General features: G+C 41.5%; 1 protein-coding gene across 1 annotated transcript in view; it reads left to right on the top strand.

Annotated features, from left to right (window-relative positions):
- The window catches only part of LOC125898355 (E3 ubiquitin-protein ligase RNF43), a 111,453-nt gene that overhangs the window by 1,846 nt on the left and 84,628 nt on the right, over nucleotides 1-24,979 (top strand). The window lies entirely within an intron of this gene.

The raw sequence follows: 24,979 nt of genomic DNA, 5'->3' as shown, positions 1-24,979 counted from the left end.
GACATTTGACATTTTGCAAGTGAAGGCCAGAGGGCCCCTGACAGGTTGGGCTCCTGGGCCTGTGCCTGGCAGGCATGCTCAGTAATCCATCCATGTCTTCAACCTATGTATTGTTGGCATCGTCTGTGCGCAGATATACACTTACATCAGCCAGTTGCTCTGATTACCATTTTGTCCCAGGGGACCCTCCCACTGACAGTTTTATTGTAGTAGAGGATTATTAAACTTGAATGTTCTCCCGTTGTACAGTGCTGAAAGTATGTTGATCAAAGTAAATGGTATCATACTTTAGGACCTGGGGTGTCATTTTGGGCCACATACAGCCCAGTTTGATCTCAAGTGGGCCGGACCACTGCATGATAACCTATAAAGAACAACACCTCTAAATGTTTCCTTGCCTGTTAGTGTAAAGAATCCTGAAGATGTTCATCCATTTACAAAACATGATGGTCTGCCATGTCTGTCGTGCATTTCTCCATATATTTTCTCCCCTGTGTAGTAAAGCTGACATCACCACACCAAACTTAAGTGGTAAATGCTGTTGAGGAGGCAGTTAAAGTTAACAAATCAAAAGTTTTGGAAGTGTATTGTCAATACGCCGTATGTTTGACTCCCCTGGACTAGACTAATCTCTATTACCATCACTGTTGGACTGGGGAGCAATAATTCATCACTGACAGTCCATAGATCAGAAGAGGTCCATGTAAAAGCATTGATTTGATAATTAGTCATCAGTGCATCTATCCGAACAGTTTACCCAGCATCCACTGTCTGATAAACTAAATTATTTAACACCTGTACTTGTTGCTATACGCCCTCAAAATAGTGCAGTGACCGGGGGTTACTGTACACTGTGTCTTTCCGAGAGCTGCTCACAATGCCACAGTTCCCACTCAGCGTGTGGTGACAGAAAATCTAAATTCCTTGAACAATAATGATGACATACAGGTGTTATTGAGGTTAATTTGTTTTCAGGCTATTTTTACTTATCCCTGGAAAAAAAAGAACATTGGTTTGGCTGTGGTTGCCAAGCTCTTTTATGTGTATCTGTTCAAAGGTGATAGCTTTGTTTTGCAGAAACTATTTATGGCATCTAATGCTCTTCCAACATTTTTAATATCAAGGTGTGGTCGAGGACTGTTAGACAACACAGCAGATCATGTTTAGACCCATGCAAAACTGTGATTTTAGCAAAAGCGTTTTTTTTTGTTTGTTTGGTTTTTTTTCTACCATTTAGGAAAAAAAGCATGCCGATACCCTGCGGATGTAAAGTATGCACTCAATTCAGTGTGCATATTTAGGATTCAGGAGTGGATTAAGGCTCCTGGGCCTTAAAGCTTGGCTGTGTCAATTTGTTTACCGTCTCCAGAGAAACGGGACGACAGACATGAGGCACTGTAGGATCTTGTCTCTTGTCACTCACCAGGCGTGGAAGGCTTTGTGAATGGCGAGCCAGATGCTGCAGTTAGCCATAATTGATAAGGATTTACATGGCTTCTCCACGGAGAAAGCACCAGTATAAGGCACCGTGAAAAGCCATTGCTGCTTTCCTCTCCAGTTATTCGGCTTTAATGTGTCTGTGTGGGATGTTGACAACATGTTATGGATGCATATCACCATGCAGGTGAGATCAAAGACACTTCCAGCTTTCTGGGATTTCCAGCTTTCTTTATTTTAATTCCCATAAAACCTTGCACAGTGTTTTGTAGTGTTCCATGGGGCCAAATGTGCTGTAGAGGAAATGAAAAGATATTAACCCCCTGTCACCAGGTCTCAGTGAAGAGCTACAGCTGCATATTATGGTAACAGATGGGTGACTGAGCTCAATCAAGATTGTAGAAGTGATATCTGCCCAGATTTTCCTAAAGGCGTGAAGAAAGGTGCACCAGCCACATTCAAACTAATATTTTTATCTCAGCCATAGTCCGAATGATAACATCCCTGTTTTTTCTTACTTTCTGCTGGCTACAAAGTCCATACAGTTGGTTTTGTCCGCTCTCCTGTTTCCTTGTTTCCCTAACTCAGACCATTGATTGTGGTTCTGTCTGAGGTTTGGAAGGTATAGTTTTGTCAGACTCTCTCTTCCCAGGCTGTTCCCACAGTGCACAGAGGTGGTGTTATGCTGCAGGATGCTCTTTGTTGCAGCTCAGGCCTGTTCCAACAGGTCCTCACTGCCTCTGCAGGCTGCTTTACGGTCCCGCTTTATGTTCTTGTCTTCCAGTGGATGGGGGGGATGAAGGCTGGAAAGGAGGTTGAGTCCATAGATAGGTCTGTCTTTGTCCTTTTTCTATCTCAGATTGTGCTCTCTCTCCTCTGTGTTAAAGGGCCAGTTTAGCTCCAAATCAAAAATACATATTTTTCCTCTTACCTGTAATGCTGTTTATCAGTCTAGATGATTTTGGTGTAAGTTGCTGAGTGTTGGAGATATTGGCTGTAGAGATGTCTGCCTTCTCTCCTGTATAATGGAACTAGATGGCACTTAGCTTGTGGTGCTCAAAGTGCTGAGAAAACAGAAATGTCACTCGCTCAAGATAATCAATAAAACAATCTAGATTGATAAAGAGCACTATAGGTAAGGAAAAATATGTATTTTTGATTTGGGGGTGAACTGTCCCTTTAAAATGGTCCAGATGTAATGTATTATCATGACTGCAAAGCCAAATTGTCTTCTAGCTTAATTCCTGTCTGTGACTTCAGTGAGTGCACTTTCGGAGTCTCAGAAGCTATCCCAGATTTTACTCTGGACCACATGTTGATCTTTGGCAACATGTCACTCCTCTGAGCCTTGGATTGTCTCGCTGTTTTATTAGAACTGTCTAATTTTGGAAGTTAATGTCGAGGAAAGCAACATTAGACATTAGAAGTTAAACATAATTTTGGCTTTTGTATGAGTCGTACATTGTTGAAACTTTGTGCTGTTATGTAAAACAGTACAGATTCACACACTTTTGGCGAAGTTTTGTTGAACTGAAGTTACTTCTCTGATAAATCATCAGATCCTGTTTTAATGATGTTTGGTAACACATGTGAGGACCACACTCAGAGCGTTTGAGGGTAGAAGAAATCCCCGGTTTCCCTCAGTGTATTCAAGTCATAAGACTTTGCTTTGGTACGCATCTCCGTCTGATCTGTTAAACTGTGATCTCCCTGGAAGTATGCCCTGTCCTCTGAATGAACACGTTCATTGGAACACTGGCTGGGGTCTGGCCAGCACTATTTGGACAAATACAAGTGCTGAGGAATTTTGACTCTCTCCCCATTTCCAGAGTGAAGCTTGCATTATGACCAGAGGAGCAGTGCAAAAGCTCCGGGGATAACTTTGAACTTGAGAGGATTGTCAACTGTCCTCTGGCCTCTGTTTAGAGAAAGAGTTTATCCTCCAGTGGGCAATGTGCCCAATTAAGAGCTCCACCTATTTTTGCTCAAAGACATCTTGACTTTCTTTTCTTCCTCTCGCTGTATTTTTGGGTCTTTGTACTTTGAAATGTTGAATTGACCTTTGAGAGCTCCCTTAAATACGTCAGCTATAATTAAGGCAGGGCAGGCAATTGACTGAACACCAGTTAAGTCTGCACCACTTCACATTCTTTCGTCTCCCTTCTCGCTGTCCCACAAGGTACTGAATGCCTCCTCGACCAACCAAGGCCACTATCTGCATGTTCCCCTCGCCGGCCCTCAGCACGGCCGTTAGGGAACAAGGGATGGGAGGGTGGAGGCGGCGCTGAGGGAGAACATCAAAGTGTGTCCAGTTCCGAACGTGAGCTGGGATGATTAAAAGCCGAGACTGTTTACACTGCACTTCCCATATGGGGCTTCTCCTCCCCCTCCCCCTAGATTTCCTGTCCATACTTCCTATCTCCCTGGATGAGATAACAGCCTGTCCAGGACTCCTCAGGGCTCCTCGCTGCTTTACATTGTTGGAGGTGCTGCTGCAGCAGATTGTTTTGCTTTTTAATATGTGGCACAACATAAATATATCAAGTCTTTGAAAGGTTTCCAGAACTGCATCCAGTTGCCTGGAGCTTTTTGTTTAATATTAACCCTCTGAACTCCTCCACTTTGATTGGATGAAAACTCAAATATCTCATCAATGAATATCAATGAACACAAATTAATTCAATCCCTGTGAATTTTGCACGACCTTAAATTTGTCCATTCACTGCAACTTCTCTGTAAATTTGACCAATCATCATAGTTTCCTGTGAGTTTCACAAATCATAGCAGTCCCCAAATTCACTTTCTTGTTTCTGATTGTGAGGATGCAGACATGTGTGATGCAAATGTGTCACATTCACCAACAAAATGTATAGCTAAATATTGTGCAAGGCAATTAACTAAGGTTCTGCACAAAAGCGGGGGAAGCCGCACCAAACTGCTGATCCATCTCATGCCTCATTCTACCCTCACTCGTGAACATAACCAACACAAACTACAATCGATTGACAAACACTTTTCTATTGCAGAACAGACCGGCAGAATTACTGAAACACATTGACAACAGACGTATCACCATGACTAAGGCTTTTGCATCCATATCTGAGTAAATATGCAGGTTAGTGGTAACATTACTGTAGAAATCCCAAACTCAGAACAGTGCGGTTTTATTTTCACTAGAGAAAGTTGCCTTCGAATTCCAATGGATTGTACAAAAAATGTTGCTTTTTATTGCAAAAAAAAGCCTATAAACATCCCAACATGCATCACAATTTTCTAGAAAAGCTGCTGTGAAATCAAGAGATTTAGACCGCAACAATCCCAAAAAAAAGCCTGCAAAATCCTGGAGAAATCTCTGCCTTGGGGTTACTTTATGCTCTTTGAGAATGGGTTTGACTCAAGACTTCATATACATAGGAACAAGGATGTGGATGAATTGCAACGTTAAAAGAAATATCTCAACAGTAAAATGGCCGAACGTAGGATCAGTATGGATGACGAACACAATCACCCTCTGAAGTCTTTCTGAGATGCATTAACAGTGCGAGCAGCAGTAGGGTGGAAAAGGCCTGCTCTGAATTTTGATGCAAGCCTTGGTTTGCATTCATGGCATGCACGTCTGGCATGCAGAGCTCTGCAATGTCCACTGGTATGGACACCATATGAGACCCCAACATAAACAGCAGTAGAATCACATCACCATCAGTCCATCTGCCCCTCGGCAGCACTGGCAGATATATAAAGGTATGAATGAAATCACTATAAGCTCTCAATTTCCCCCTGCTTTGCCTCAGCGCCTGTTAAAAAGAAGGCTGACTTTTCTGTGATTAACTGCTGTTTGTGTAAAAAGGAAGGCTATTCAGGGACAAACGTCAACTTATAACATAAGAAACATGCTCAGCGCTGTTGATACAGAGATTATTCGCATTCCTTTATGTGGCCAGCTCACACAGATCTGCTGTCAAGACATGTTTGTCTTTTGTATTTCCATATGGTCATCAGTTCAGCCTGCCTGCTATTGCTTTTCTATCGTCTCCTTCCTCCAGTGATCTGAGACTACGATTCCATCTTGCCTCTGGCTCTCGCCTTGAACAGACCCCCATGTGTGTCCAACCTATCAGACAAGCTCTGGACTAATGGTTTCTCCTGAGCAGGGATCTGACAAAGCTGCAGCCTGCAGCACAGGAAGCAGGGGCTAGCGCCGTCCCGTTCACCCTCTTCCACAAGAGATGGCTGTTGAGATGTTTCTCAGGGCACTGGGAAGAAGGGAGAGGCAGGTAGGGGAAGCATGGCAAATCTCTTAATCCTGCCGGCCCCCGTCTTTTTAAGTCATTAGACCAGGTCTGGAATTCATGAATGTTATACAACACATTCTTTTCCGCTTTTCTTAGCTCTCCTTGTGCAAATGACAAGAGAAAGTATCTGTTACTGCAGTATACACTCTGCCACTGTCACTGTTTCACTCATACAGTCACTGAAAAGATGCTTAATTCCACGTTATTTGTAGCACACCTATGTAGAGCATGCAAACACACACACATGCTGAGTGCACACTCACAATGCAGTATGGTAAAGGCATTACCACTGGACTTATCCTTGAACCATCCCACAGACAGGGTGAGTTGGAGAGGAGAAAGGGAACATCAGGGCTGAAACAAACAGCTATACCAAATCTCACATTAAAGGGGGAGTTTGGGTTTTTTTAAATTTGGTTGTATGAGGTACTTATACATAGAAAAACATATTTTAGCCACCGAGGTTAAGTGTATCCTACATTTAGAATATTTTACTGCTTCACCTTGCCATCAGACAGCCGTTTCTGATGGGAAACAAAGGCCGCCATATCACCCTCATAAAAGCCACCAGACTCCATTTACAAAAACAGTCATTTTAATTTTTGCTGTACACAGGAATACTTGGTCTACTGCCGCCTCGATCTGTTAATTTCCTCATGTTATTGTGTGACTTTGGCGTTTTAAAGAGTTAGTTCAGATTTACCAAAGTCACACACAAACAAACAATGCAGCTCTAGAGGCGGCAACTCTTGTGTTCTGTGAGGTAAAATTACTGTTTTTGTTAATGAAGTCTGGTGACTTTAAAGAGAGTATAGCTAATGGATTCAACACCCCATTGCTGGCAATGGATTATCTGTGCAACCCAAAACTGGGGGATTTAAAAAGCAGCTCGAAGCAGTTAGCAGCTAACTCAAAGGAGAACAGCAACAAAAAATGTCCACAAATTGTGAAAACAACTGCCACACAACAGAGACGGTAAATGATTGTTTTTGCCATGTTATGCCATTGTTATAGTTTACAAAGCACTGCCTGACAACTACTTTATCTATCTAAAATGGCACAGTTGAATGGCTTTATGTTGGCATTGTTTGGTTCTGTGTAAAAAAGCAAAGCTGGCATCATGAAGGGTCTTCACTGTGGCAATATTACTGATCTCTGTATAAAAAAGGTTAATAACACAAACAGACTAAGTAATGGAGGCAGTGGTAGATCAGCAACTCCTGTGTTCTGCAAGGGGAAATTACAGTTTTTGTCAAAGGAATCTGGTGTCTTTGAAGAGCGATATAACAGCTTCATTTCATGTCGGAAAGAACTGTCTGTAAGCAAGATAATGGGGTGAAAATATTCTGATTCTTATTTTTTCAGGTGGCTAAAATGCGTTTTGCTGCTGCCCTCATCCACAGCAGTACATTGCTTAGCTTCAGTGGTGGTACTTTTGCCTGCTTCTATAAACGAAGGGCGTGTTGACCACAATCTACTGTATGTAATTCACTTACTATGGATAAGTACCTCATAAAACCCCACTTCAAAAAATCCAAACTATCCCTTTAAAATGAGGGCTATAGAACTATGTTTGTGTCTGTGTGTGTGCTTTCACATTCACACGCTTTATTGATCTCAAGCACAGTGGTGGAAAATGTTGAAATGGCGCGTACACACTCATAAACACACGCACACTCAAATGAAATGTTAATGATACAGGCTTTTGTCTCGCTCTTCTTTTTGAGCACTTTTATTGTCTGTGCCTCTGTGAAGAAACCACCAGGGCGCTGGAGGAGTAGCAAATGTTTGCAGCTCTTTAAAGCTGTGCCATCATGCAGCCATGCATCCATCACAATGGAGAGGAGTGAGTCAACACTGACTATAAAAGAGCACATGCACACAATTCACACACATGCATTCATTTTCCTTTGATGGCGTCGTACCTGACATAGGGCCAGGCAGGGCCAGGGAGCTTTCAGGGTCAGTGGAATTCAATTATGTGGGGTTAAACAGTTGAGAATACCTCTGCATTTTTGCATTCCCAGAGAGATGGGTATCTGGTGCGACCTTTCTGAATTTGTCCCAACAGTGCGGGTCAAGTGAAGCACCTGTCCACCAACCTTCCAGTTGAAACTGATCCACTGGGAGTACAGAGGAAAGCCTGCTGATCCATGGCGGGTGTGGAGGCCAAGCTATCCCTTCCCTGGGGATCAAGGCCACATTTATAGAGATTTACAGAGAACCATGTTGCAACAGATGACAATTGCACCATATGGCAGTAGAATTTATATGCTACTGATGGGAAAGTTGACTCCCACAGGTGACTGGAAAAATGCAGTGTATACAGTATCAAACAATACTCTGTGTGTGTGTGTGTGTGTGTGTGTGTGTGTGTGTGTGTGTGTGTGTGCCGTTTCATAGAAAATCAAACATACACTACAGAAGAAAATGGGAATCACTTCCCACTTTACCCAAATCGCACAGCGTACACAGTCTGTTTTCCTCCTGAATAGTTTACTTATCAACTGTGCAACTAAAGGTCTTTGGCTTCTAGATAAGGAAGATTAACATAGGATCAAACTTTCGTTTACTGCGGAGATATTCCATGTCCTTAATTTTGTTTTTACAAACCATTTTTCCTCTTTCTGTAGATAGAATTCATATCAGACTATTTAGAGATTGTACGGTTGTTCTACAGTTCACTGAAGCTTGATTTGGCTTCTCTTTGTCATGTTGTAAATCGCAATGTGGTGTGAGCTTAATTCTCAACTGTTAGTGATCATTTAAGACCCTAATCTGTGGATTTCAGTCGAATGTTTTCATCGATAATGCAAGCACTGACTTTATCATCACACTGATCCTTCTGCCTGTCGTGGCGAGAGCTGCATTTTCTTCTCCCGCCAACATCAAAGGCTGAGACGCTTCGCTGCAGTTTTTTCATTTCTCTGTTTGTCTCGCTCCTCTTTCTCCCACAGCACAGCTTCAAATTCCTCCTCCTCACCTCCTCTGCTCTAACCAGCCCTCTCTTGTTTCTTGACAGCTCTTTAAAACGGTTGTAATTCATTGCATGCGCTTTAGTTTCAAGGATAAAAATGGCTACATGCACTCAAAAGGCAGGAAGCGCTTAGTTTGCTGAGAGGTTGGAGGAAAAGAGTCATCACCATACCACAGATAAATGCTCTCTGACAAACTCCCTCCCTCTCTCCGGCTCCCTGTGGCTCCTTCACTCACTCTCTCAGACATTTTTTTGTATGGCTTTGTGCTTGCCGCTTTGGCAGAAACAGCAATAACACCTCCCAGCAATGTCATTTCATATAAAGTTGTCTGGTTCCTGTGTGACTATAAAACTATTTGTACTACATGTTTATTGCATGTGCGTCAGAGCTGCAGAGTGATATTGTTAAAAAGCAGAATATGCATGAAGCAGTCTTCTGAGTGGAAGCACATTTTCTACTTTTCTGCTTGAACGCTTGGCTCAACGATCCGCAAGAAGAGGAGCTTTCACCTGTGTGACGGTCTGACTCTTTATGTGTGTGTGTGTGTGTGTGTGTGTGTGTGTGTGTGTGTACAAGCATGAGTGAGTCTTTGTGAGTGTGTCCACTGTGTGTGTGTGTGTGTGTGTGCGCAGGAGGCGGAGCTCCCATACTGAGATCATTTACCAAACTCTATTAAGCGGGATCAAAGTGACTTAGATCTTTCAGTGCTGCATGACTACAAAAGCCATATTGTAACCCCAGATCCAGGGAGATAACGCTGCTGACAAAAAATGCTTTATGTCTGCAAAAGTCACATGGTCACTTCTAAACAACTAACAGCATGTCCTGTTTTTGACCCCTTTTTTTTGGCCTTCTTCTCAGAAAGGCCTCAGTGTTAGTTTCATCAATGGCCCTCCTGCTTCGTGCAGAGTTTGATTTATTGAATTAAAAAAGCTGAGTGCAAATGTTACTGTATGACAAAGTCCGATTCAGTGTCATGAAGGCCACATGCCGCCCTTCGTGGTGTTAGCTGGTGCTTAGTCATTGGATATGAAATGAAAAAACTAACAACCTACTCAAAACTGGGCACTTTATGAAATTCTGATTGATGTGCCGTTTTGCTCATTTGAGTCCAGTAGATGAAATTTCACATCAAAATTCCACAATTCATTCGATGCTTTTAGCGTTGGATGAATTGTGCAATGATTCTGCTAACAGATGCTGTCACTGTAGTTTTGTAAAGCCTGCTTTTGTATTAAGATTTCAGTCCTGGTTGATTCGTCAACACCTGTGGTCACTGGTGGTCACAAGTACAGTTAATGCAGGGACCCCAGAATTGTTGGGGTGGAAAACGCTTGCTGAGCAGCTACTTTTTTTTTTTTTTTTTTCAGAAATACAGCACAAGAGTTTACAGTGCAGCCAAACAAACTCAATATGACAAGCATGCTGTGCCAACCTTGGTGGCAAATACATAATGTTACTGTGTTTCTCCAATTGAATGTGTTTAAAGGGGACCTGTTATGCTTTTGCTTCTTTTCTGTCATATATATATACAGTACAGGCCAAAAGTTTGGACACACCTTCTCATTCAATGCGTTTTCTTTATTTTCATGACTATTTACATTGTAGATTCTCACTGAAGGCATCAAAACTATGAATGAACACATGTGGAGTTATGTACTTAACAAAAAAGGTGAAATAACTGAAAACATGTTTTATATTCTAGTTTCTTCAAAATAGCCACCCTTTGCTCTGATTACTGCTTTGCACACTCTTGGCATTCTCTCCATGAGCTTCATGAGGTAGTCACCTGAAATGGTTTCCACTTCACAGGTGTGCCTTATCAGGGTTAATTAGTGGAATTTCTTGCTTTATCAATGGGGTTGGGACCATCAGTTGTGTTGTGCAGAAGTCAGGTTAATACACAGCCGACAGCCCTATTGATAAAGCAAGAAATTCCACTAATTAACCCTGATAAGGCACACCTGTGAAGTGGAAACCATTTCAGGTGACTACCTCTTGAAGCCCATCGAGAGAATGCCAAGAGTGTGCAAAGCAGTAATCAGAGCAAAGGGTGGCTATTTTGAAGAAACTAGAATATAAAACATGTTTTCAGTTATTTCACCTTTTTTTGTTAAGTACATAACTCCACATGTGTTCATTCATAGTTTTGATGCCTTCAGTGAGAATCTACAATGTAAATAGTCATGAAAATAAAGAAAACGCATTGAATGAGAAGGTGTGTCCAAACTTCTGGCCTGTACTGTGTACATATATATATATATATATATATATATATATATATATATATATGGCCACAGGGGGAGCCACAGTGATCGGTCGCATTTTAGCCATTTTTAAGCATTTTTCTGTTGGTACTGGTACCGAATTCCAGATACCGATACCGGTACCGTATCGGTTCAGTTATGAACAGTACCCAACCCTATACAGTACAGTGCTAATATGTCAGTCCACACTGTCACCTTTTCTTGTCTTGCTGGTAATTGTAACAAAAAATGAGCCATGACGTCTTGAAAGAGTTAATTAAACAGAAACATCCAGTGAGGAAGCATCACAGATTTTTGTCTGTGAAAGACTCGTCACTGTGTTTTTTAGAGAATGATGGATCGTTCTCTGGGGAGCAGGTGCTGTATCACAATATAAAGCTCTGCAAATGGAAACATACTTACTAATACATAATAATACTAATACCTTTACCTTTCTGGTTTGAAATAGGGCTGTGTTTTTGCCCTTTGTAGCAGCTTGCCTGATCCTAATGACTGCTGTGAGAGCAGGAGGTGAATGATTGCTCTCCGCCATCATACTTCCAGTCACATGCCTGCCAGCGTGATAGATGGCTGTTCTCTCAGTCGGACTAAATGAAAAGTGCATGCTTCTGAATCAGACAAAAGGTTAGTATGTCTGCCAGACAAGTGAGTTTAACTGATGTGTTCGTCTGCGCTCACCTGCAGGGAGAGTCTTCCTCTTCCCCTCCAGGGAGTTTGTGTTAAATGCACACTCAGGCCTGCAGAGACAGAGTCCCATGTGACTCCTTGAGAGAATTTGAACTGGTGTCACATGGTTTTGCTGGGGTGCTAAATGTACACACGCATGCGCTCACAAATACATTTCACACAAATCCTTGTACTGCCATCAGTACCGTTTGTCAGCCTGCTTCTACTTATCCATTTGTGCCCATGTTACACTAACACACAATGGCTCAGTCCAAGTCACACAAATCCAATATAATAAACAGTTTTTAATCAAAGCCAATAGAGTTGTTCAAGATTTAACTGATTGTTATTTTTTGGGAATTTTATTCTCCAATATTAAATTGGTTAGAAAAATCTATCGCTCTCAGTTGGCTTGGGGAAAATATGACTAAATAAGTTTTTCTCTGCCAAACACCCATTCACCTCAGAGGCTTATTAGCTCACTGGCTAACAGTGGTGATCTTTCTTTGGTACTCATTCTGGGCCATGCCATGGAATACAAGCATTTGGACCCCGATGTTGGCGCACATTCACCCTGCTGAAGTGTCTGTGAGCAAGAAAGGACTAACTGAATCCCTACCAGCCTCATTGTGTTTCTTCTCCTCATCCTTCCACTGTGGGGGGGCAAAGATGTGGATTGGTTTAAACATATTTAAGCATTTATCTTGCAAGTGTACTCTTCTTCAACGTTTTGTTTACTTCCTGGATTTTTCCCGCATGGAAATTCTGACCAATCAAGAGCAGCTTTCTCACGCAGGCATTTTATCTGGTCTACTTCTAAAGGCTGCCGTGAGAACATGAACCAACTCCAGGCGATTATGCAACTTTGCAACGAAATTAGTCCCTGATTCGGACCAAAGCAAGACAACTCTAGGTCTGAAAGCAAAGCCCCCTTAGTGACTAATGGGAACAACAATTTTTGAAATTGGTCCAGTAATGATTGAGAGTGCTGCAGTGAAACATGCTGCAATGTAACCATTCTCAGCAACTGTCAATTTATGTCCACTAAAAGTGTTTGTGTTTTGCCTCTGACAGGATCAGATTCTTTTTGTGTCTAACAACATTATTAAAAGGATCCCTACAGAGATAGAACTCTTTGTAAAGAGTAAGATCTTTTTGTTTAACCAGAAACAGCCCTGAAATTGCTCTCGCCAAATCCTCCAGACTCCATGTAAAACAAAACAAAACAAACAAACAAACAAACAAAAAACAGCAATTTTTTAATTGTAAAACACACTTCATTAAAAGTTGACAGAAACAAAATAAAACACTTGTTTTGTCTCTGGTTTGGTCAGAATAAACCCTTAATGTACCCAGTAAGCTGTGAAAATATGCTGACTCTATACATGATAAAAATTAGTATTTATTTCAATTAGGTCTAGGGGGCTTGGCGATAGCAAGTTCAGAGCTGTTTCCTTTTAAACAAAAAGGATCTTACTGTTGACAAAAAGGTCTATCTCTGTTGGGATCCTTCCAATAATACTGTCAGACACTTTCAAAAAGAACCTGAGCCTGTCAGTGGCAAAAACAAACAAACATGTCCACATACAGTGGATGTTAATTGACATAAATTGTACAAACATACCTGGAGTGGTTCCATTGCAGCCTGTTTGCTGTTCCCTTTGTCACTTAGACCCAAAATCATGGGAAAATAGGGTTCAGGTTTAAAAAAACCCAAACATGCCCTTTAATAACAATGTTTTTAGAGCCCCTGCAGCTACTGAAAGGCCATTAGAGATCTATACCCTGCAAACAGTTGGGCGCTCTCTTGAAGTGTGTGACAACAATGCTGCCACCAGCCGTTTATTAGTCTCACCCCAGGTGGAATAACTGATTCAGCACAGCCATGCAGTGACCTTGTTGCACGCTCCAAAAACAAACCAAAACTTGACTGTGCCCGGTGGACTGTCCAACAGCCCTCAGGAGAGGACCGCGTATCTAGGAGACCCATTCCAATTGGCCATGACCTCCTGACTGGCTGCTCCTAATTAGAAGCAGTCCCTCACAGTGCCTCCCTCTCTTGTCCAAAGTAAATACCTTGGCACCCAGCAGGAATGCTGACAGACTGCTGTTTAGGGTGCTCTGAGAGAGGCTTGGACGGTCGCTGACTCCCCTAATGTTTAACCCTCTGGAGTGCAGCGCAGCCAACACTAACAACTCTTCAGCAACGGAAACACAAATGACTTCATTGTTGAACTCGCTCAAAATATGCATTACTATCTTGGCTTTTTCATGCCAGCATACTGTGTTGGTTTTCCATGTGGAATGTGTTCAGATTACTCTCTTCAGATGGCCTTGACCACAGACTGGGACTTTGTAGGGAAGTGATAGAGCAGGAGGAATATCATCTACATCTGGGTTACATAACGCGTGTATTTACATTTACTCCAACTTTAGGCTTCCTGCAGCCTAAAAAAAACCAGATCCTCGCTGTTTCAATGTCAACTGCCCTTGGTGTGCAGCGGTTCACTGGAATCGGGGGGCGGATCAAAAGGCAGTCTGTATTTGAGAGAACAGGGCCATGATGTCTCATCAGGGCCATTCACCTGATAACCTCCTCTGTGGGAGCCGCTCCAAAGCAACCAAAAAAGTAGCACTTGACAGCTAACAAGGCGTGTTTGTAGGCCCGTGTGGAGTCCTTTTTTACTTTGTGACGGTCTGTTTGTGACTCGAGCTGCCAAGCCCCACTCCCTCACAGCCTGCTATTTAAACCCCCAGATTGCTGTGCGGGAGTGGAGTGGAGCATGGCGTTGCTCTTTGTTCTGGGCCCTAGGTTAGCGTTAGCACAGCATTACACCACAGCAGCCCTGAAAGCCAGCTCTGAAGACTAAAGCAGAGCTGTGTGTGGTTTGGTGTTTGGTCTGCTCATTCTGAGATTAGAGCAGCAGGTTGGCAGAGGATTGGGTAATGACATGTCTACCGCTCTCGAGTCCTTGGACTGTCTGGGACTGCGGGGATACTTGAAAGCAAGATGTGCACGCACACACACCTACACACAGGAGCGTCCTCTTCTACCAGGGTACATTTGACCATGAAGAGTCACCAAGACAGTTGTGGTAACAGAAACAACATAACATTTATAATCTCTGCCCAGTGAGATGTGACTTGGTCAGCCACTAATAGTCGTGGATTCAGATGACACATAATGTTCCACTCGTGTCACTGAGTCAAAATCTTATTTTCCAGAACATTAAGTCTTTATGACTGTGAACAATAATAATAAATATAAAAACGAGGCAGTAGAACATGAGAAGAAGTGATCATAAAACTGTAACATCATTGTGACTGCGCTGAAAGTTGTTTAGAGAGAATTATAACGGAGGAACTTGAATCGTAGTCCGATGCTTTGATCTTCAGGCTTTTACACTCCATTAACATCAGTGTTCAATGTGTCCTTTTGTGCATTCTTTCCATTTTACTCACGTGTGTTTGTACATGTTTGGAATGTTCTCTGGCGAGGATTTAGTGTTTTGCATAATTCACAGCGTTTGACTCTGGAAACAAACGCATTTTGATCGATATCATTACTAATCTGATCCATCACCCTCAAAAATCGCAACATTTCCTGAATTACAGAGTTGTATTTACATCACATCAAATTGGAAAAAGACAGGCTTTCGATTAGAGGCTGCAATACAGTCAAGTGATGTCATTTTCTGAACTTACCAGACACCGCCTTTTCTATTATTTGCCTCACTCAGTCATTATATCCCAATCCAATCATCATAAAAATTGAAAACTTCGAACATCTTGAGCCCAATTTTAAAATTACTTTTCATAACATGAAAAATGGTAATGTGACATTATCTTTTTGGATTTTGACTATAAACACCATATTTGGTATACAGAATTGCAGGATGGAAGTACGCAATTCCATAACACATAAGAAAAACTGGTCAAGAAACATGGCCACAGTCAGTCAAAAAGTCTTTAAAAACAGTGGGGTTATGCAGGAAATATAAGTTAAGTTGTGTTAGAGCAATCCCGACAAAACTCAGTGGGGACATCCTGCTGTAAGTCCTGAACGTTCTCATTAAGTTTCATTTACAATCAATAAAAGGGAGCGAAATGGCAGGACTTTGTTGATGACAAAAAATCTAAGGGAGAGATATAATTACTTTAGAACCTGTGAAGCTTAAATAAAGTCTGTAGGTAAAGGTGTGAAGAGTAGCAGAATTTTAAAGTGGCGTAGATTGAAGGCTTAAAGATTTATATGAATTCACTGCAGTTTTTTTAAAATTAGAAGATTAAAGAAAGCTTTAAATTTGATTATATTACCATCTAGGGCCTTTTATTTTGAAAATGTAGCTTTGTCTGGGCCCCTGGTCAACAGATGTAACCATCTAGGGGCTTTGATTTTGAAAATACGGCCTTGTTTAACGGCCCCCAGTTAACTTTTGTTACCACCTGGAGGCTTTTATTTTGAAATTCAAGTCTTGTTTTGGGCCTGTGGTAAATTTGTGATACAAAGATGAGGGGAGCTACAATCAGGAGATAATTGTAATTATTACAAGCGACCCTGTACACATATAAGTCATTTCAATTATTGCACGTTTGCACCATTGTATGTTTCTGCAAACTCTTGACATTGAAACGTAACATTTCATATTTCAGCAACACTGTGGTTAATGTGTGGTTTGTTTTCGGCACAAAAACTACTTGGTTATTGTCAGGGAAAGATAGCATTTTGTTTTTAAAAAACCTGTTTTTGTGGCAGCATCCTGGCAAGAAAAGCAGCAATGTGTCGGTAAAACACAACTGCTTTTTGTGACGTTATCCCTGCAGGAAGCACAGCCACGTCTTGATGGAAACAACCGAGTTTTGTGTCACTGTCTCACCAGGAAACGCAGAGATTTTTCAGTATAAAACAACCACTTTTAATGGCACTATCCCTAATGCAAAAACACAATCTGACGCTAAAAAATACCAATGTTTGGTGGCTAAAAAGCTACTGGAAATGCTGTGAGTACTCACTATAATACTATATGTTTGTTGTTGAACATTGGTCATGACACTTGGCAGGCGTCCCGCCTAAGTGTCGCGCACGCCTTCCACCATCCACTCGGCTTAAATACTACGTCACTTTAGAAACATGATGCACACGACAGGTACAAATGTAACATATTCATGGTTTGCAGAAACATGCAGTGCAAACATTTTCTTCTGGCAGCTGGGCTAAATGTTCATGTTAATGATGATTATTCATTCAAAATCTCATTTTGTAAATATTTTGTGAAAGCACCATTGGTCAACCCTACAATACTGTTGTTATATTGATATGGACATATTTGGTAATTTGTGTTATCTGATTTTTTCCGACTCTGGAAGCAGGAACACAGGGCAGTTGGATACTGTGATCCTGTTCGAGGACTGTTTACATCCCTCGGCGTTTTATGGAGAAAATCCTGTCGAGTGCTCGTTACAACACTCTGTCCTATATGAGTCACCAGCATGTTCATGAAGCTCCAGTTCAAACCAAAGAGCCAGGAGCTGAGCCAAGTGTCCCAGTGCATGCTAGATCTATCGGGGGGGGCAGCAGTGTGTTGACTGCAGTTCTCTGACCTACCTCCATGCCGCTGACTTCCACTGTTTGCCCACTCTGTTAACTATTACCAAAAGGCTGTGTACCTTGGCTGCAGCCCAACACTCTTACACATACTGTGGCCCATTATCAAAGGAGACCTGCACTACAAGCCCTGGAGTCCTTCCAAAAAGGCCACAGTTTCTGCCTCAGGACCTATCCCAGCAGCACTGCAGCACTATCTGAGCACTCCCTCCTGTTTTGTCTCCCCATCGCTCTCCCTCCACCTCCTCCTCCCATTCTCTCTTTCTCCTAATCCCCTTGCTTGAACATGCACATGTTGGTTAAACTGTCCTTGGCAGCAGGTACCTCACCCACTCACACTTCTTTTTATAATCCCTTTTATGTTTGCAGTCAGTTTCTTTGGTGTGGTCATAGGACAAAAACACTGAAAGAGTAAAAACACGAGGGCTTCACCTCAACCCATGGAATTACTTTTTTTAGGGTTTAAATGATCTGTTTATGTGTTGTGTTATTAAAACTGCCTTAAATGTCTGCAGCTGTGCTGCCAAAGTTTACTTAGAACAGCAACAAGTGAGTCATGAGGTTTTCATCTTCTTATGCCAGACTGGAAACACAACTATTTTCAGTGTTGATCCATCTTCCACTTATTTACTCGATTAGTCGACCAGTTGTCAGGTCTGTAAAATATCAGAAACACGTGGCAGAAGTTTGCTTTCTGTAATTGCTTATCTTCACAGTTTGCTATCATAAAAAAACAGCACATCTTCCCATTTGAGAATCTGGCTGCAATTCAAGATTATTTATATAATCTTTTTAATCCCCCCATTATATTTTAGCTTTATCGTTTCATCAGTAAAATGTCAGAAAATAGTGAAACAGAGCCATGGTGACATCTTCAATTTATGTTTTATTGGACCAACCTTTCAAAAATCCAAAGGTGTTAAGTTTACTATCATGTACGACAAAGAAAAGCATCAAATTGTCACATATGAGAAGCATGAAACCAGCAAATGTTTGGCTTTTTTGATTGAAAAAAATTTACTTAAACGATTATTTGATAATGGGAATAGTTGCCAATTAGTTTTCTATTGACTGACCAATCACTAATTGACTAATTGTTGCAGCTCTATTAGAGAACCATCACATTGTTGGCGATTTGCTCGATAAGTGACAGAAATGATTGATCAAATTAATTCATTTTCAGTCAAACAATTAATTGTTTCAGCATTAGTAGCAAAATTTCTGTGTCAGTATATGAACATTTGATCTCGCTATCTTGAGTGATATTAATATGAATTGTGAGCGTGTGTCAAACAAGCAAAAAGGTCTTGCCTTTTCAACTTCATAACTAAAAAAGTAGCAAAACTAGAAGTGCACTCAGTGAGCACAGACCTCCACCAAGGCCAAATGCTCCATCTCGTCGTGTTAAGGAAGGTATAAAATAATTTGTGTATCCACTCCGTAATTTGGTTCTGCTCCAAAATGTAGTCGGTTCTTCCTCGGCCCATTTTATACCTTTCTACAAAGTTTCAGGAAGTTATGCCAGTGGACCTGCCAACAAACGGAGACCCAAACTGAAAACATAACCTCCTTGGCGGAAGCAATAATGATATGGTTGAGATTGCTGCTGTATACAAAGGTTATAAGAGCAGATGTACTGTAGTTGCTAGTGTCTGATTGATCACAGTATCTTGTATGAATGTAGCAGCAGTTTTTTGTGTGTCCAACAAACAAAAAGTTTTGGCCTTTTCAACTCCATAACCGAAAAAAGCAGCAAAATAGTGCATTTGTTAAGACCGCTGCTGTGGACCTTCGCTGACAGCGGATGTACTGTTGCTGCTCATAAATTTTATTATCTCATATATCACATCATAAAGGCAGCATCTGTGATCCAAATGTAAACAGCCCAACTCCCTAAAACCAAAAGACAGAGCCGGACGGTGCTATCACTGCCAAATTATTATCACAGCGTTATTTTTTCATTATTCCTGATAACAAATAACAGTTTTCTGCATATTGAGCCTGTTTTGCCAGCATGTAACTCTGAAATAATAATCCAGTTTTATTGCTGTTTTGTGATAATCAAACATTCATATCTAATGATCATGACTTTATTATCTCAATATCTCATGGTTGAGCTGAGATCCAGCCTGATTGCCCAACTGATTATGACAGTGTTCATGAGGAAGTATGCGCAGACAAGAGAAAGCATAAAGTCAGATTCCAGTCAGTTAGTGACTTCAAAGTCAAATAACCAAAGAACGACAAGCTGACCTGAATGGAATCATTAATTACATCAGTCCAACTGGACACTGGCAAAGCCTTGAATCTGCCTTCTAACTATAGCGAGATATCTCGGTCAAGATCACAAGAAAACAGTTTTATATGGAGATAATTTGTAATTGTCTCATTAAGGAAGCCTTTGAGGACCAGTAAATCCCATTTAGTTGTTTTATGATAAGGAGATAGGCTTTAAGTTGTATTTGTAATACAAATGGATGAAAAATCACAGCAAATTTCATTTTCCGTAGCTATGTAATAGTAATAAAGTAATGATCTGAGGTTGTAGTCTTTCACAGTTTGGAGGCATTAAGAGCTGTGACCTGTATCAGATGTTTCCTGATGTTTCAGTTTTCATATCATGTAGTATGCATGAGTCTTACTGTCGTAGTGTGCGCTGTATTAAAGGATACGTTAGATATTTTTAAACCTGGACCCTATTTTCCAATGTTTTTGATATTAAGTGACTGATGGGAACAACAGTTTATGAATTTGGTCCAGTATTAGGTGAAAGCGCTGCAGCTGAGAGCCACGAAACAGGCTGCTATATAATCGCTTGAGGCATGTTTGCACTGTCAATGTACATCCACTAAAAGTTTGTTTTTGCCTCTGACAGGCTCAGATTGTTAATACAGTTGTCTGACAACATTTAGAGAGGATCCCTATGGAGACAGACCTCTTTTGTTGAAGAGTAAGATCCTTTTTGTTCAGTAGTTTTGCTATTGCCAAACCCACCAGACTCCATTGAAATAAACAGTCACTTTAGCGTGTATAGATCCAGCATACTCTCAGATCTAACCGGGTGGATTACGGGTTTATTTCAACCAAACCAGAGTCGGTAATTGTTGGAACAGTGGAAAGATGAACCAAGATGATGTCTGTGAGTGGTATTTTGTTTCTGTCCTCTTTGAATGAAGTGCATTTTACGATGATAAAATTACTGTTTATTTAAATGGAATCTGGTGGGTTTGGCACTAGTGGTTTCAGGGCTGTTTCTAGTTTAACAGAAAGGCTCTTAGTCCTCAACAAAAAGATCCAGCTCTTCATTCATCTAAAGAGTTTGTGTTGAGATTGTGTGTGTGTGTGGCAGTACACCGATGTTATCATCTTTCCTGTCTTAAGAAATATAGTTTTGAATAATGTACCTCTTCCTGGATTTCTTCTGCACATTGTTTTGTGTTAATTATGAGGATTTGTTGTACATTTTAAAAGAAATCCAGGTTAGAGGAGGCCCATCTGAATTTGTATCACGGTGTATTATGTTGGTTTTATTTGATCAGGTGGCAGCCTCATCACCACTCGGACCAGGTGCTCCCCCATATTAGGCCGAATCTGTCTGTACACAGGCCACTCTTGATGGCATGTAAACACGCTTTGAAGTGTGGACAGTTGTGTGTGTGTATTAAACTTGGAATCTGATTCTTTATAATTGACATGTAAACACCAAGTGCTTTGAAGTGTGTGTGTGGCATGGACTGTATCTGAAAGTGTGATGTCAGGTATCCTCGGGCCATACACTTCTCTGTTGGTTCAGTGAAGCCTGTTAATGTGGAGAGATAATTCCCCCCCCACCTCTTCACAAGCTCACTTCCTCTCCGCAGCAGGAAGTCCTGGCCTTTTTAGACCCCGACAAAGCAGTGGAGACAGTAGTTTCCTATTTCAGCCTTATATCTGCGGCTTTTAATTAACTCTGAGGTGTTTACTCTCGGGGGCGATTCAGAAAAGGATTGCGCGGCTTTTGCAGCTGCTAAACCTGCACAAAGAAAACAAAACAAAATACATGGAATTGTCAAATGCACCCACAGAGGGTGAAATGCACCCTTCACTACGCTGCCGAGCAAAATTGCTTCTTGGTGCTCCTGACCTATTTGCACATATTTAAATCAGGTAATAAGCATAAATTTTGGTGCAAAATTTTAAACCTTGAAGACATTGAATTCCACAGTCTCATTTTCTAGGCTGGAAAGGTCGTGGAATCGGTAGAATCCTTGAAAGTCTTGGAAAACTCATGAAACCTGTCGTTAATAATGAAAATGTTTAAGTAATCTTTGAAATAAGCATCCACGTCATGTAGCATAATGACAAATTCATGTTCTGTAGCTGTGGACGTATTGTAGCTCTAATAAGCCGAAGCGTGACGTTCTGTTTATTGTCACGTACGCTTCTTCATCTTCTCCCTGCGTTCTATCTCTTCCTCCATGTCTGCCAGCAAGGTGGAATTAAGTTTGAATAGAGTTTGAATCTGATATGTTCGATTTACGCCAGACAAGTGGGGCAAAAATAACAATGTTGTGACAGTGTGATTTAACATGTAGGGTCATGAATCCCGGTTTCCACACCTATGCCAACTACTACTTTTAATCGCTGACGACATTTAATTGTCACTCAGAGTGCAAATGTGCAATGTGCATTTTTTTTAAAAAAACAAATTAACCAATGTCGGCCATCACCTCCTCCACTCTGTGTCTGCAGACCACCTTTAGTAACATAAGTAACATTTAGAGAAAAGGACCGTACAGTTTTGTCCGTGTTTTACGTTGTAAATGGTCGTGGAAATTTTATTATGGGTACCTTAAAAGTGATAGAAAAGTTTGTAAATTTTGTCCATGAAAATGTGAGGCATCGTGTTTAATAAATCTTAGGGCTGCTGTGAAACTGCGCCTAATAAAGGCAGCAAAAAAGTTTGTTTTGGGTGCGTCGGTACAATATGCAAACCAAAAAAGAACAGTAGAGGAGATACCCGCACACCAATGCAGCTTGGCTGGACAGCCACAAAAAGGTTCACAGGCTGAGATCAATGCAAAAAATAGTAAATTTATCAGTCTTACTTACTTTGTCTGTCACAAGTGATTTTTTGAGCACTGATGAGAGTCAAGGACAGAAACATTTGCTGCTGTTTTTATTCACTTTTTTTTATTAATTTTGTCCCCGTCTTTTTGTGCATGAATGTCCTAAATAAATGGACTATTTTTTGCATTGATCATAGCCTGTGGGTCTTTTTGTGACTGTCCAGCCCACTGTGTGTAATAAACATTCATAATATTTTGTAAATTGAATATGTTACTCTGTTGTGAAAATGGCATTACATTTATTGAAGAGAGCATCATGACTTGTTCAGGACCTAAAACTCAGAGTTTAGGACTTGGGACTTGGCTGTCTTCACTTTGGACATGAGTGCAAAATGAACTTCTTGACTCTCACCCTTGTGGCAATTAACAGGATCTCAGCTCTTTGTTTGACTTTAAAATGTGTATGAATACACACGTCAGCCTGCTGTGTCATACACTGTGTGAACGCTGAAAGTTACAAAACAGGTACAGATTTTACAGGCGTTGACTACAGTTTAATTACCTGTTTTAAGCTCTGTGCCTATCGGCAGTAATCCTGTTTGATTTCAGTCTGGCCGCGTTGCAGAGCTCTTTGTAGTTTGTTTTTGAACAGTCTGCAGTCAGCCCTGTAGCAAGTGTTGGTTCCTGAGACTTTTGCTGAAAGGCTGGTAAGGCGAGAGTTGGCTTTGACTGGGAGAAGGCCGACATCATTTAACTGGTGTCTGGTTGGTGCCCAAAAGACAAACAGTAGCAGCAATTTACAGCTGGGTATTGCTAAAGACTTCACAATACAATGTGCACAATGATGCATAGGCCACAATATGGTAAAATTACAACTCTCCAGTTTAAATGTCTGCAGCTGCCAGCACATAATTATGTGTAAAACATACAGTTACTCAGCACCTCCTGAACACAGAGTTACTGCTTTAAACAGTCTAATTAGGCACAACTTGAAAATTGGTGAGATCTCAAACACACCGCCCACACTCTTACGATACACACACAGACATAATACGCCCTGCAGCGACCAAGTGGTTCCAGTCTGCATGGCGGGCAGGGAGGAGAGAGGGCAGTACCCTTCAGAGGGTTTCTCCTCCACGCCCACGACGCCTTTGTTTCCTCGCATAATGTTTTCCTTTTGGGTCACCTCTCCAGCCTTTTAGGGCAGTGAAAGTGGATCTGTCCAGGGCCTCTCCATTACATAGCCCATCAGATAGGGAGCGCTAGATAAGTCCCCCCTGTATAATAAATGTCTCATATTTGATCTTCACAGGTGGGAGCGATCTCACAGCACTGTAGCCAGGGTGCCTCTCCTGGGACAGCTTGCACAAACACCTGCTTTTAGGAACGGAGAAAGACACGTCTAGTTGCCTTTTCACATGTGTCACACAAACACAATTTTCAAACACACCCTCATGTAGCCATTTTTACTGTGACCCTGTGCTGTCGGTGCGTGGGAAGGTGACAGGTTAACATATCCTTGCTTATTCAGCCCCACCAACCTTTCAGGAAGCTTTATGATGCGAATCGTAAACGAGTTAACCCCCAACCTAGAGCCCTCTCCCTGGGCCTCGCCTCCCGACAAAGAGAGAGAGCGGCTTCGCCTGGTCGGTTCAAAGTTCAGACGCAGAGCCCGACAATCATTGACACAGTAAGGCGAAATCAAAAGGGAATATAAGGAGGGTTGGCTCCAGAATAGACAAGAGATCATAAATACAGTGGAAAGTAAATAGTGGAGGCAGAATGTCAGGCTGCCTTGTTAGCAGGTATAGTATTGCATGGCTGTGGTCTGAATGGAAGGCATTGGAGACATGGGAGGCAACCCTAGCTGTGAGTTATGTTTCCAGAGCTACACGGGTATGCAGTGCTTGTTCCCTCCTTAGCATTCACTAACAGTCAAAGCTGTGGCCTGTCAATCATTTTTCAGGGTGACATTTTCCTTGAAGATCATTGGCTACCCGGGGCAGGGGTGTGTTCCACCAGACGGCCCACTACGAGCTCTCCCTCTCAGCCCCACCCATTGCTTAGGGTTAAATCTTGGACACTGTGTGCACTGGTATGGTGGAAAAACAGTGACCCACTTTTGTGCTTTTATACCTGACACTCTGGTAAGGCCATAACACAAACATTTAAAGGGTGACTTTGGTATTTTTCAACCTCAACCCTATTTTGCCATCTTTTTATGTCTAAGTGACTGATGGGAACGACATTTTTTTTTAACTGGTCCCATATTGAATGAGAGTGCTGCAGCTGGCAGCTGCAAAACAGCTGCAATGTAATCATTGGGGGCATTTGTGCAATGTTAATGTATGTCCACTAAAAGTGCTTGGTTTTGCCAATGACAGGCTCAGATTGTTATTGTAAGTGTCTGACAATATTATAGAGAGGATCCCAGTAATATTACAGTAATATTATCATTGTGAAACACACTTCATTCAGTCGATAGAAACAAAATAAAATTCACAAAAGCTGTCTTGGTTTGTCTTTCCACCGTTCAATCAATCAACTCTGATTTGGTGGAAATAAACTCTTAATTCACACAGATGTGAAAACATGCTGATTCTACACACGCTAAAATTACTGTTCATTTAAATGTAGTCTGGTGGGTATGGTGACTGCAACTTCAGAGCTGTTTCTGGTTACAAAA

Source organism: Epinephelus fuscoguttatus, linkage group LG12, assembly GCF_011397635.1.
Source record: "Epinephelus fuscoguttatus linkage group LG12, E.fuscoguttatus.final_Chr_v1".
In the NCBI taxonomy this organism is placed as follows: Eukaryota; Metazoa; Chordata; class Actinopteri; order Perciformes; family Serranidae; genus Epinephelus; species Epinephelus fuscoguttatus.
This window is presented reverse-complemented; position numbering and strand designations above follow the sequence as displayed.